Source organism: Dendrobates tinctorius, unplaced genomic scaffold, assembly GCF_039654945.1.
Source record: "Dendrobates tinctorius isolate UK_male_01 unplaced genomic scaffold, ASM3965494v1 ptg000030l, whole genome shotgun sequence".
In the NCBI taxonomy this organism is placed as follows: Eukaryota; Metazoa; Chordata; class Amphibia; order Anura; family Dendrobatidae; genus Dendrobates; species Dendrobates tinctorius.
Window position 1 is genome coordinate 43238124 of NW_027361698.1, and position 13424 is coordinate 43251547.

Genomic DNA, 13424 nt, shown 5'->3' on the forward strand with positions numbered 1-13424 from the left:
CCTTTAAAAAAATGTTTTTCCTTTTTTTCCCTTTTTCCCTTTATTTTTTTCCCCCTCCTTCTTTTCCCCTTCAGTTTGGACTCCTACTGGGTTTTTTTTATGTCAACAATGTTATTTTAACATGATAATTACTATTATATACTCTGCTGCAATTGTCACACTCATTAAATTGACATCCTGTATCTACTATGATATTATATTATATTGCGCTTAATGTTTTATTTATTATTATCTATATGTCTAGCAATTGTATGGTAAATTCATGGATATGTCATTGTTCTTCATCGGATCGCATTATATGTCTGTATCACTCTTCCCCATGCATTCCTTCTTCAAGCCCAGCCCCCATCCACAATTACATGCTGCTTTCTTGTACGGCACCCTACACACAGTTTTCCACACAGTGGCAGTGTCTGCGCATGCGTGGGCGTCCCTGGATACAGTTCACTACACTGTGGCGTTGCCTCTACTGTCTGCGTATGTGCGGGAATCCCATGCCACTTCTGGTCATGTGACCGGCCAGCGCTCTGTTATGAGCGTCACCCTGCTCACAGCGCTCACTCACTGCTCAGACACAGAGGTCTCTGCATCCTACACTGCGTCACCAATGACCGTAAGTATATTCCCCATGTTAGCACCCTCTTATCTCCTGGAGGAGAGCACACTCACCCCGATTATTTTGTCTTACTCAGCTTAGGCAAACTATCAGGACAACGGCTCCCTGGGAACTTGGTATACAAACTGGACTGCCAGCTAAACTAGTAATTAAAGCCACTAACAAAGTATAACAACATTATCCTCTATCTATGATCAGCCTTTTGTGGTTTTTAGCACAGTATGCACTAATTTTCATTACTCAACAATCCTGCCAGTTTTACAACTGACACACCTTACTCATGTTTTCCTTTATTTGTGTGGATTTATTCTTTACATATTTATTCTTTTATAGTTAACCAGCCTCTATATTTCTACTGCCCAGAATTATATTTAGTCATTATTTCTACTGCCCAGAATCCTACCTAACTATGCCTTCCTTTATCCTGACATATTGCGCTTTATGAAACATTGCATAGCAATAACATTACTTACCCGGTGAGTCTTCATACTTCACTTAAAGGGGTATGCTATTGTCTGATTACCATAAATACCTCTCTTATGTTTTCTTCATGTCTGCCGCCTGCAACTTGTTTTCTTGTCTATGATGCCTCTAGGAATTCACTGGATCTTATGGTATCAGTACATATTGAATTGCACAAGCATCTTTGGATATGCCTTTTGTAAATATGTGTAAATATCCTGTACATATTTGGTCCTTATTGTATACTAGATTATGGCCCGATGCTATCGCATCGGGAGGATGCGATAGCATCACACCTCTTGCCATGTTAACCCTCAACACACACACTCCTCAACACACACTCCTCTCACCTTTCACCATCTCCACTCACTCTTTCACTCCACATACGACCCCTTTTCTCACTCCGTCTCTCATACTCACGCCGTCATCGCCGCTGCTCCACGATCCCCGACATCTTCTTCCGCAGGCGCCATCCTGGATCCAGACGTTGTCCACGCCGGCGACATGTTCTTGCGGCGACGCCATCTTGAGTATCGTGAAATCCCGTGATAGTCAAGATAGTGTCGCCGGAAGGACATGTCGCCGGCGTGGACGACGTCGGGATCCAAAATGGCGTCGGCGAAATCTCGCGAGTTTTCGCCGACGCCATTTTGGATCCCGACGTCGTCCTCGCCGGCGACATGTTCTTGCGGCGACGCCATCTTGACTATCGCGGGATTTCGCCGATCCAAAATGGCGTCGCCGCAAGAACATGTGGACGACATCGGGATCCAAAATGGCGTCGGCGTAATCTCGCGAGATTTCGCCGACGCCATCTTTTTGGATCCCGAGTCGTCCACGCCAGCGACATGTTCTTGCGGCGACGCCATCTTGAATCTCGCGGGATTTCACGAAATCCAAGATGGCGTCGCCGCAAGAACATGTCGGCGGCCTGGAGAACGTCTGGATCCAGGATCGCGGCGGCGGAGGAAGATGTCGGGGCAGCGACGATGACGGTGTGAGTATGAGAAACGGAGTGAGAGAAAGGAACGTATGTGGAGTGAAAGAGTGAGTGGACGTGAGTGGAGGTGAAAGGTGAGAGGAGTGTGTGTTGAGGCGGTGTGGTGTGTTGAGGGTTAACATGTGCGTGTGTGTGGTGACGTCACCGATTACAACTGGACGGAAGTTGTTACAACCGGAAGCTGCTTAGGGCATTTATTATTATAGATGATGAGGAAGAAGCCGTCTGTTGTTGGCGTGATGGCGTGTAGAGGCTTCTTCAGCCAATGTAATAGATTTAGAGCTAGGGGATTCGTGTGTGAGACGACGGCGTTTATAAGACTTAATCTTGTCAAGTCGATGCTGTTTTTCCTCAGGAGTCTCATTAGCACGGCGTTGTTTTTGTTGTAGTGCTAAAGCTGCTTTCCTTTCACTGGCATTGGCATACTGTGCATCGGTATTGAATGGTGGTATTGATAGGGCAGAAACAGATTGCTGATTAGTTATGTCAGTGAACGGCATATGGGATGAAGTGTAGCAGTAAATTGTTCCACATGCTGATGTGGAAGCATCCTGTTGTGAGTCTAATAATAATGATGAGGAAGAGGCCGTCTGTTGTCGGCGGTGACGGCGTGCAGAGGCTTCTTCAGCCAATCTTATGGATTTAGAGTTAGGGGATTCGTGTGTGAGGCGACGGCGTTTATAAGCCTTAATCTTCTCAAGGCAATGGTGTTTTTCCTCAGGAGTCTCATTAGCACGGCGTTGTTTTTGTCGTAGTGCTAAAGCTGCTTTCCTTTCACTGGCATTGGCATACTTTTTGTTATGACTCATGTTGGCACAGGTAAAGGAGTCTATTTGGCAGTTATCTGGCAGTGAAGAAGGCGTCCTGGAGTATTGTAGAGTAAACAGATACTAATTGACCCTGTAATTGCCCAGCAGTAGTTATGAAGTGGTAGTGGCAAATTGGCCCTGTAGTTAGACACCGGCAGAGGAGCAAGGCAGCAGTAGTTATGGCGGTAGAGGCAAATTGGCCCTGTAATTAGACACCGGCAGAGGAGCAAGGCAGCAGTAGTTATGGCGGTAGAGGCAAATTGGCCCTGTAATTAGACACCGGCAGAGGAGCAAGGCAGCAGTAGTTATGGCGGTAGAGGCAAATTGGCCCTGTAATTAGACACAGGCAGTGAACAGTCAGAGGAGCAAGGCAGCAGTACTTATGGCGGTAGAGGCAAATTGGCCCTGTAATTAGACACCGGCAGAGGAGCAAGGCAGCAGTAGTTATGGCGGTATAGGCAAATTGGCCCTGTAATTAGACACCAGCAGAGGAGCAATGCAGCAGTAGTTATGGCGGTAGAGGCAAATTGATCCTGTAATTAGACACCGGCAGAGGAGCAAGGCAGCAGTAGTTATGGCGGTAGAGGCAAATTGATCCTGTAATTAGACACCAGCAGAGGAGCAAGGCAGCAGTAGTTATGGCGGTATTGGCAAATTGGCCCTGTAATTAGACACCAGCAGAGGAGCAATGCAGCAGTAGTTATGGCGGTAGAGGCAAATTGATCCTGTAATTAGACACCGGCAGAGGAGCAAGGCAGCAGTAGTTATGGCGGTAGAGGCAAATTAGCCCTGTAATTAGACACTGGCAGAGGAGCAAGGCAGCAGTAGTTATGGCGGTAGAGGCAAATTGATCCTGTAATTAGACACCGGCAGAGGAGCAATGCAGCAGTAGTTATGGCGGTAGAGGCAAATTAGCCCTGTAATTAGACACCGGCAGAGGAGCAATGCAGCAGTAGTTATGGCGGTATAGGCAAATTGGCCCTGTAATTAGACACCGGCAGAGGAGCAATGCAGCAGTAGTTATGGCGGTAGAGGCAAATTAGCCCTGTAATTAGACACCGGCAGAGGAGCAATGCAGCAGTAGTTATGGCGGTATAGGCAAATTGGCCCTGTAATTAGACACCGGCAGAGGAGCAAGGCAGCAGTAGTTATGGCGGTAGAGGCAAATTAGCCCTGTAATTAGACACCGGCAGAGGAGCAAGGCAGCAGTAGTTATGGCGGTATAGGCAAATTAGCCCTGTAATTAGACACCGGCAGAGGAGCAATGCAGCAGTAGTTATGGTGGTATAGGCAAATTGGCCCTGTAATTAGACACCGGCAGAGGAGCAATGCAGCAGTAGTTATGGCGGTATAGGCAAATTGGCCCTGTAATTAGACACCGGCAGAGGAGCAAGGCAGCAGTAGTTATGGTGGTAGAGGCAAATTAGCCCTGTAATTAGACACCGGCAGAGTAGCAAGGTAGCAATAGTTATGGCAGTATAGACAAATTGGCCCTGTAATTAGACACCGGCAGTAAACAGGCATAGGACCAAGGCAGCAGTAGTTATGGTGGTACAGGCAATGCCAAGCGTCCGCACAGCAAGTCGGCGTGAGGTAAATGACGCAATTTCACGAATGCAAGATGGCGTCGGTGAAATCTCGCTAGATTTCGCCGACGTCGTTAAGGCTGTGTGCACACGCTGCGGATTAGGTGCGGATTCATCCGCGCGGATTTTGTAAAATCCGCAGGTGAAACCGCAGGTCAAAAGACCTGCGGTTTTACCTGCGGATTGCTCTGCGGTTTTGCCCTGCGGTTTTTCATCTCCTCAATAGAGGAGATGGCAAACCGCAGGAGAATCCGCAGAAAGAATTGACATGTCAATTCTTTCTGCGGATTGAAAACCGCAGATAATCCGTGCGGAAAATTCCGCACCGTCTGCACTGCGGTTTTTGATTCCCATAGGGAATCATGGTACTGTACACCGCAGCAAAAACTGCTGCGGGTCCGCAGCGGCCAAAACCGCTGCGGAACCGCAGCAAAATCCGCAGCGTGTGCACACAGCCTCACACCTCTTGCCATGTTAACCCTCAACACACCACACCGTCTCAACACACACTCCTCTCACCTTTCACCTCCACTCATGTCCACTCACTCTTTCACTCCACATACGTTCCTTTCTCTCACTCCGTTTCTCATACTCACACCGTCATCGTCGCTGCCCCGACATCTTCCTCCGCCGCCGCAATCCAGGATCCAGACGTTCTCCAGGCTGCCGACATGTTCTTGCGGGACGCCATCTTGGATTTCGTGAAGTCCCGCGATATTCAAGATGGCGTCGCCGCAACAACATGTCGCTGGCATGGGCGACATCGGGATCCAAAATGGCGTCGGCGAAATCTCGCGAGATGTCGCCGACGCCATCTTTTTGGATCCCGATGTCGGCGGCCTGGAGAACGTCTGGATCCTGGATCGCGGCGGCGGAGGAAGATGTCAGGGCAGCGACGATGACGGTGTGAGTATGAGAAACGGAGTGAGAGAAAGGAACGTATGTGGAGTGAAAGAGTGAGTGGACATGAGTGGAGGTGAAAGGTGAGAGGAGTGTGTGTTGAGGCGGTGTGGTGTGTTGAGGGTTAACGTGCGTGTGTGTGTGGTGACGTCACCGGTTACAACTGGACGGAAGTTGTTACAACCAGAAGCTGGTTAGGGAATTTATTATTATAGATATTTTATATTTTTCAGCGACTATGTGATAAAGACCATTTTCTGGCCGAAAAGTCTCTAGCTGTCGCTTCACTTATCACCATTAATAAATATTCACCTGAAGCATACTTCTTCCATTGTACGTGTGCAGTGATTCTATATTGAACTTGTAACAAAGTAAGTGGTCAGTGTAGAGTGCCAGATAAATGTTATCCCAAATCTTATGTAAAATGTTCCCAATAAAAGCAAGCCCTCACTCAGGTCTGTCATCTGTTATCGGAAATATATGGGGCTTCTACGTTACTGGTAGCACAAAGGCTCTGGAAAAGCGAAATGGCTCCTCACTCCCCAAAAGAAAGAGGCCTCCTAATGGGTGCATGCCTCCAGAATATGGGCTGGGCATAATGTACTGGTGACTGCAACGTATTGGTTACTACAGCATACTGGTCACTACAATGGCAGTTTGCAATTTTCACTCGGCAACATTCATTGTTGCTTATTTCTGGAAAATACCCATGGAGTCAAAATCGTCACTACACCTGTAGATAAATTCCCCAAGGGGTATAGTTTCCCAAATGGGCTCACTTGAGTGGGGATTCTGCTCTTCTAGCAATTAGTGGTTCTGTATATGGAGTCCGCAAACTGTTCTCTCTCCGCTCCAGGAGGCAAATAGCGCTTCATTCCTCCTGAGTCTCTCCAAATGGCTAAGTAGTACTGTACAGCTACATATGGGGTTTTGCCACGTTCAGTAGAAATCGGGCAAATTTTGGTATTATTTCTACCCACTCCTTGTGTGTAAAATCTGGGAATAGAACAAAATTTTGGTGGTAAAATGTAGTTATTTCACTCCCCAATGGTATAAAATTCTGTGACACACCCATGGTGTCAATATGATCGCTGCACACCTAGATGAATTTATTGAGAGATGTAGTTTGTAAAATGGGGTCACAAATGGGGGGTTCTGCTGCTCTGCTACCTCATGAGCTCTCCCAGTGGGTCATGGCACCTGCAAACCATAACAGTAAAATCTGGCGCTCCCTTCCTTCTAAGCTTTGCATTGTGCCTGAAAAATATTTACCAATTACATGTAGGGTATTGGCACACTCAGGAAAAATGGACCTCCGCTTGTTGTTAAAGAAAATGTCCTGTTAGCCCTTACAAAAATTAAAAACGTGGGTTTAAAATAATAATTTTAATGGTAAAAATATAATTTATTATTTCTTCACCGCTCACTGGTATAAAACTGTGAGGCACATTTGGTGTCAATATGATCACTGCACCCCTAGATTAATTAATTGGGGAGTGTAGTTTGCAAAACGAGTTCACATACAGGGGGTTTGTGTTGTTCTTACACCTCAGGGGCTCGGCCAATGTGACATGGCACCCTCAAACCATTTCAGCAAATTCTGAACTCCAATATGGCGCCTCTTCCCTTTTGAGCTGTGCACTGTGCCTCAAAATTAGTATTCCCCCACATATGGGGTATCAGCGTACTCAGGAGAAATTGCACTACAAATTGTATGGTGCAATTTCCACTGTTACCCTTATGAAAATGCAATATTTTGTGCTTAAAACATATTTGAGGTGAAAATTTGATTTTTTTATTTTTACGGCTCAACGTTATAAACTTCTGTGAAGCACCTGAGGGTTCACTGTCCTCACCACACATCTAGATCAGTTCCCTGAGGGGTGTAGTTTCCAAAATGGTGTCACTTGTGTGGGATTTTTTTAGGCACATCAAAGACTGTCCAAATGCGGCACGGCGTTCACCAATTGTTCCAGCAAATTTTGCATTCAAAAAGTCAAATGGCGTTCCTTCACTTCCGAGCTCTGCCGTGTGCCCAAGCAGTGGTTTTCTCTTTCATATGGGGTATCAGCATGCTCAGGAGAAATTGCAAAACAAATTTTGGGGTCCATTTTTTTCCTGTTACTCTTGTCAAAATCAAACAATTGAAACTGAAGTAAATTTTTTGAGAAAAAAGTTAAATGTTCTTTTTTTTTTTACACATTCCAAAAATTCCTGTGAAGCACTTGAAGGGTTAATAAACTTCTTGGTGTGGTTTTGAGCAACTTGAGGGGTGAAGTTTTTAGAATCGTGTCACTTTTGGGTATTTTCTATAGACCCCTCAAAATGACTTCAAGTGTGATGTGGTCCCTAAAAAAATGGTGCTTTAAAAATGATAAATCACTGGTCAAATTTTAACCCTTATAACTTACTAACAAAAAAAATTGGTTCAAAAATTGTGCTGATGTAAAGTAGACATGTGGGAAATGTTACGTTTTAAGTATTTTGTGTGACATATCACTGTTATTTAAGGGCATGAATGAAAATCCAAATTTGAAAAATTGCGAAATTATCTACATTTTCACCAAATTCCCATTTTTTTAACAAACGCAATTCATATCAAAGAAATTTCACAAATATCATGAAGTACTATATATAATGAAAAAACATTCTCAGAATCACCAGGATCCATGGAAGCGATCCAGAGTTATTACCTCATAAAGAACCAGTGGTCAAAATTGTAAAAATTGGCATGGTCATTAACATGCAAATCACCCTCGAGGGTGAAGGCGTTAAGGGGAAACTTGTAAGGGCACATACCCATTTGCGAGAAAAAAAGGTCCAATTTCCAGACTGAAAAAACGGACGAGTGCTATGCGAGTGTCATGCGTTTTCCTTTGCTATTTTTCCACGGAACATCCATATGACATGCATATTAACATAAGCTTTTACATACAGCAGTTCTCGCTATGTAAAAACTCATGTTAAAGTAGCATTGTAAAACCCAACTGTCCACGTCGTTTAAAAAACAAATAATCCTCAAAACATATATATATCTATATACATATAGATATATACTGTATGTACCTGGCAGGCCCAAGTCTTTCGAAGAGCTCATCAACGCGTGGCATGGGATATGCGTCGAACTTGGAGACCTCATTTAACTTCTGATTGTCATTGCAGAGTCTCCATTCACCATCAGGTTTTGGGGCCAGGACAATCGGGCTCGAACAACCGCTCTTGGATACCTCAGTGACCCCAAGCTTAAACATACGCTGCACCTCCTTGGAGATTGCTTCTCGAAGGGCCTCAGGAATTCGAAAAGGCTTCACGTTTACCCACATATGTAGCCCTGTCAGAACTTCGAGCTCAACGACCTTCATGTGTTAGAATCTGTTCAATTTGTCACTATCTGCCATTTTCTTGTAGTATTCTGGCTGCTGGCCTTTTTCCTCTGGTGCTCGGTTTGTCTTGGGTCAGGTGATTGTATCACCCTTTATTAACCTGCAGCTTTCTCCCATTCCTTGCTGGACAACAGTGTTAATTCGCTTGAATTCTGGCTTGGAACTCTGCTTTGCCTTCTGTGTGTTTAATTGGTGCAGTGCTGGGACCTCTGGTTCAGCTCGTCTTAGTTTCTGTTTTCAGTTTGTTTCTGCAGCCTTCTCTTTGTTTTCTGCTAGGAGGTGACCTGTTTTTGTACCCAGTCCCTAGATCTTTCAGGGACCCCCTTTCCCCTATCTATAGGTCTTTGCTTGAGATTAACCTAGGATCGTCAGTGGGTCTATTCGCAGGAATGGGTCGCCCACTCCATCGTAGGGTATCAGCCTAGTTGTAGTGCAGGGTCAGTTTTCCCCCCTCCTATCCTATTCCTGTGCTGCAGAACCGTAACATCATGCACCCCGCAACTCTGAAAACAGGTCCCTGTTCTTCTGGAGCAACTCCCGGCACTGCTGTTTCTGGGCCTTCGATAGCGTCTCCACTATAGTAACTGCTCCAATCTCACCTTCTAGGTTGCCCAGCAAACACGGAGTTACCGCTGGCTCTCTTTCTTGCCATGGCTAGATGAGGTTGACATGGTAGACCTGGTTTGGTTTCCGTCTTCCTGGTTGGTGAATTTTATAATTTACCTCACCGTGTATCTCCACCACCTCATACGGCCCTTGCCATTTGGCCAAGAACTTGCTCTCCACCATCGGAATTAGCACAAGAATTTGGTCTCCTGGATTGAACTGCCTCCCTCTTGCTGACCAGTTGTAGACCCTGGCCTGAGCCTCTTGTGCCTGGTGGAGGTGTTCTTTCACGATGGACATCACTTTCACAATCCTCTGCTGCATCAGTGCCACATGCTTAATGACGCTTCTGTGGGGTGTGACTTCAGCTTCCCAGGTTTCCTTGGCTATATCCAGGAGACCTTGCGGATGTCGGCCATACAGAAGCTCAAAGGGTGAGAACCCCATGGAGGCCTGTGGAACTTCACGGATGGAAAACAGCAGATATGGTAAGAGACAATCCCAGTCTCTACCATCTTTCTCTATGGCTTTTCTTAGCATATTCTTCAGTGTCTTGTTAAATCTCTCAACCAGGCCATCTGACTGAGGATGGTACACTGAAATCCTCAACTGGGAGATGTGCAGGACCCTGCACAACTTCCTCATCACCTTGTTCATAAAAGGTGTCCCCTGGTCAGTCAGGATCTCCTTCGGCAAAACTGTCCGGGAAAACACATGGACCAACTCGCGGGCTATACTATTCGAGGAGAAATTTCTCAGGGGAATTGCCTCAGGATAGCGTGTGGCATAGTCCAGGATGACTAATATATACTGATGGCCCCGGGCTGATTTAACTAGGGGTCCGACCAAGTCCATGGCAATTCTCTCAAATGGTACCTCAATAATGGGCAATGTTACAAGGGGGCTCCAGAAATGAGAGGTGGGTGCAGTTAACTGAAATGTAGGGCAGGACCTGCAATAGTTTACTATTTCCTGGTGACACCCAGGCCAATACAACCTCTGCAAAACCCGTTCCTGCATTTTTTCCACCCCCAGGTGTCCCCCCAAGATGTGTGAATGGGCCGTGTCCAACACTTTCCATATATAAGGAACTTGGCACTATCAATTGTTCTATCAACTCCTCCTTTATTTTCGTGACCCAGTATAACAACTCCCGACTCATCATAAAATAGGGAAATCTTGTGTCAGCCCCCTGCTCCTGTGCAACCCCTGACGGTGACATTGTTGAAGGCTTCCCTCAGAGTTGGGTCCCTATGTTGGGCAGTCCCAAAATTCACACTGGCCACCCCTAACTCCAGAATGTCAGATACAGGGGGCACTTCCTCCTCTTCATCTACAAGGACACAAAAAGTCTGCCTCTGGTTGTGGCGATACCTTATTAGGGTTCATTGGTTCCCTACTCTTGTTAGTTGCCTCAGAAGCCTTTCCCCACAGATCCCAAAACAAACAGAAATCCCAGCCTATAATTATAGGATGAAACAAGTCCCGAACAATGCCGACTTCATGGGACTCCATGCCATGCGCCGTTTCATTGTCCAGTCTGGCCATAAGGTAGTCCTTTGCATCACCATGTATGTACCAAACTCCGACCTTCTTCCCTGGGAGTAGGTTGAGAGGAAAAGTGGTCCTCACAAGGGTCACCAAGCTCCCAGAGTCTAGCAGCACCATTACTGCTCAACCGTTCACCTTCACAGCTTGAGGCCCCTTGTTAGGTGGAGAGTGCACACTGCAGGCTGGATATGCATAGTATGAACTACGGCATCCCATGCTGCAGTCCTTTTGCTCGGTGGTCTGGGGACAATGGGCAGCTATATTTCCTGGCCCGTGGCACCTCCAGCAAATAACATCACCCGTGGGGACCTTGGGCACCAACTCCCCTGCCCCTTTTGACCTTGGATGCTCCACCCCTTTTGGGAATCCACCCCCTGCTGGGACCCCCAATACGGAATGTGCTGCCTCCCCAAGGAGCCTTCCATCCCCTGGTATCTCTTGATCAGTCCTATCAGTTCATTGGCATTCTGGGGATCACCCTGGGCAACCCAAGTCTATAGGGGCCTAGGCAGGGAATGCACAAACCGATCAATCACCACTCGTTCTACCATCTGCGCAGGCATAGAAGACTCTGGCTGCAGCCATTTCTGGACCAGGTGCAACAGGTCGAACATTTGGGAGTGAGGCGGTTTGTCCCGGTGATAGGCCCAGCAGTGAACTCTCTGTGCCCTGACAGTCATTGTCACCCCCAAATGTGCGAGAATCTCAGCTTTTAGTTTGGGATACTCCTTGGCGTCTTGCAAAGTCAAGTCATAGTAAGCCTTCTGGGGCTCCCCTGTCAGGTATGGTGCCAGTACCTCTGCCCACTGCTCTGGCTGAAGTTTTTCCCTCTCAGCCACCGTCTCAAACACCGTCAGGAAGGCCTCAACATTATCCTCAGTGGTCATTTTCTGCAATGCGTGTCTTACTGCCTTCCTGACATGGGTGTCATCAGCCAGACCTGGGGTTGGGGCACTTGTCCTGCCCAGGATGGCGGTTGCCAGAAGCTGCATCTGCTGCCGTTGCTCCTGCTGGCTCTGTTTTATCTGTTGCAACAACAGCCTGTTTGTCTCTTGTTGCTGCGTCTTTGACTGGACCAAGTGTTTCAGTAGGTCCTCCATTTTTCCTGGCAATGCTTGCTGGCTTGCTACAGACTTCACCCAGGACATGCAGCAACAGTCTCACGTCTCTGCTGGGAATGCTGCCCACATTCTCCACCAATTGTAGGGATTGTACTCGCTCAGGTGCAACGGGTGGCAATCAGGAGGCACGTTCCTTTTAAAATTCATGGGGGTTTATTGGTTCACAAACCCACAAGCAAAAGAGAACAAAAGAAATAGCCTTTAACTCAGGAAAAGCAACGTACAAATGTCCAGTACTTTAGGCTCAATCCTGGAGCTGGAACACACACACACAAACCCACCACCTGACTAGTCACGTGACTGTGACATCACCTCAGGTCCTTAAACACATATAGAAGTACGGTGACGTCCCTTAGTGCTTATGTGCACTAAAGAAAATACTCTGGGCTACATCACAGAGACAAGCCATCTCTGAGACACATACCTCCCATCGACTATACGACCCTTAGCCACGCCACAATATGTCAATGACACACACACACACACACACACATATACTGTATACAGATAGATAGATATACAGTTTATATATATATATATATATCTTTATATTTTATAGAGAGATACTGTTCTGTTATGTATTTCCACTCAAGGATCACACTCCTTGGATATCTCCAGGCTTGTTTATTACATGAGACTTGTGATACATTCCTCCATTACAAGATGTCTGCTAACAACAACAACCAACAATTTCTTACACTCTATAGTAAACACATCAAAGTAGTGAGACCCCTAGAGGCCACATCAACATATAACATATTGCTACATCCTTTCTCTTTTAACTGAAAGAACAATAAAATTAATAAACAATGTATACCATGACCAAGTTAGAGCTATAACATAATATGTCCAGTTAGATATAATCCTTGAGGTGCGCCGGCTTTCTGATAATTCTGCCAGCTCTAGTAACATAAGATGTGTCACTGCCTACATCTGGTAGTTCTTCTGATTCTGGTAATATGCCTTCTGATATTACCTGTCTCTGGCCAGAATCCTCACCCTGATGGTCAGCTGTCACTGTTGGTACTTGACTTGTACTTGCTGCTTCGTTGTCTTGGGTGTCAGGATACTGCTCAAAAGACCATGAAAATGAATTATCTCTTTCTTGTGATTTCCTCAGGTATCTCCGATTTCTCTTCCTTCCTCTGTTAGCATTTCATAGGACCGAGGTCCTAGTTTCTGGACAACTTTTGCCTTTTGCCAGTGTTTCTCAAACGAGCTGCTTGGCTGCAGCTGAATGTTGTCATTTCTCTGGAGCTCAGGCAGATCCTTTGCAGATTTATTGTAATAGAAAGCTTGCCTATCTTGATTCTTCTGTAATTTAGCTTTGATGTTTCCCAGCAACTTTGGCTTTAACAGATGACTAGCAGTTTGTAAGAGTGTCTTTTTA

The 13424-nt window shown here is 46.1% G+C and overlaps 1 long non-coding RNA gene across 1 annotated transcript in view; it reads left to right on the forward strand.

Moving 5' to 3' along the window:
* The first annotated feature begins 484 nt into the window (after positions 1-484).
* LOC141086064 (uncharacterized) overlaps positions 485-13424 on the forward strand; it is a 60015-nt gene continuing 47075 nt past the window's right edge. Inside the window, exon 1 of the long non-coding RNA XR_012231496.1 lies at positions 485-613. This is a non-coding gene — a long non-coding RNA (uncharacterized lncRNA). The remainder of the gene's footprint in view (positions 614-13424) is intronic.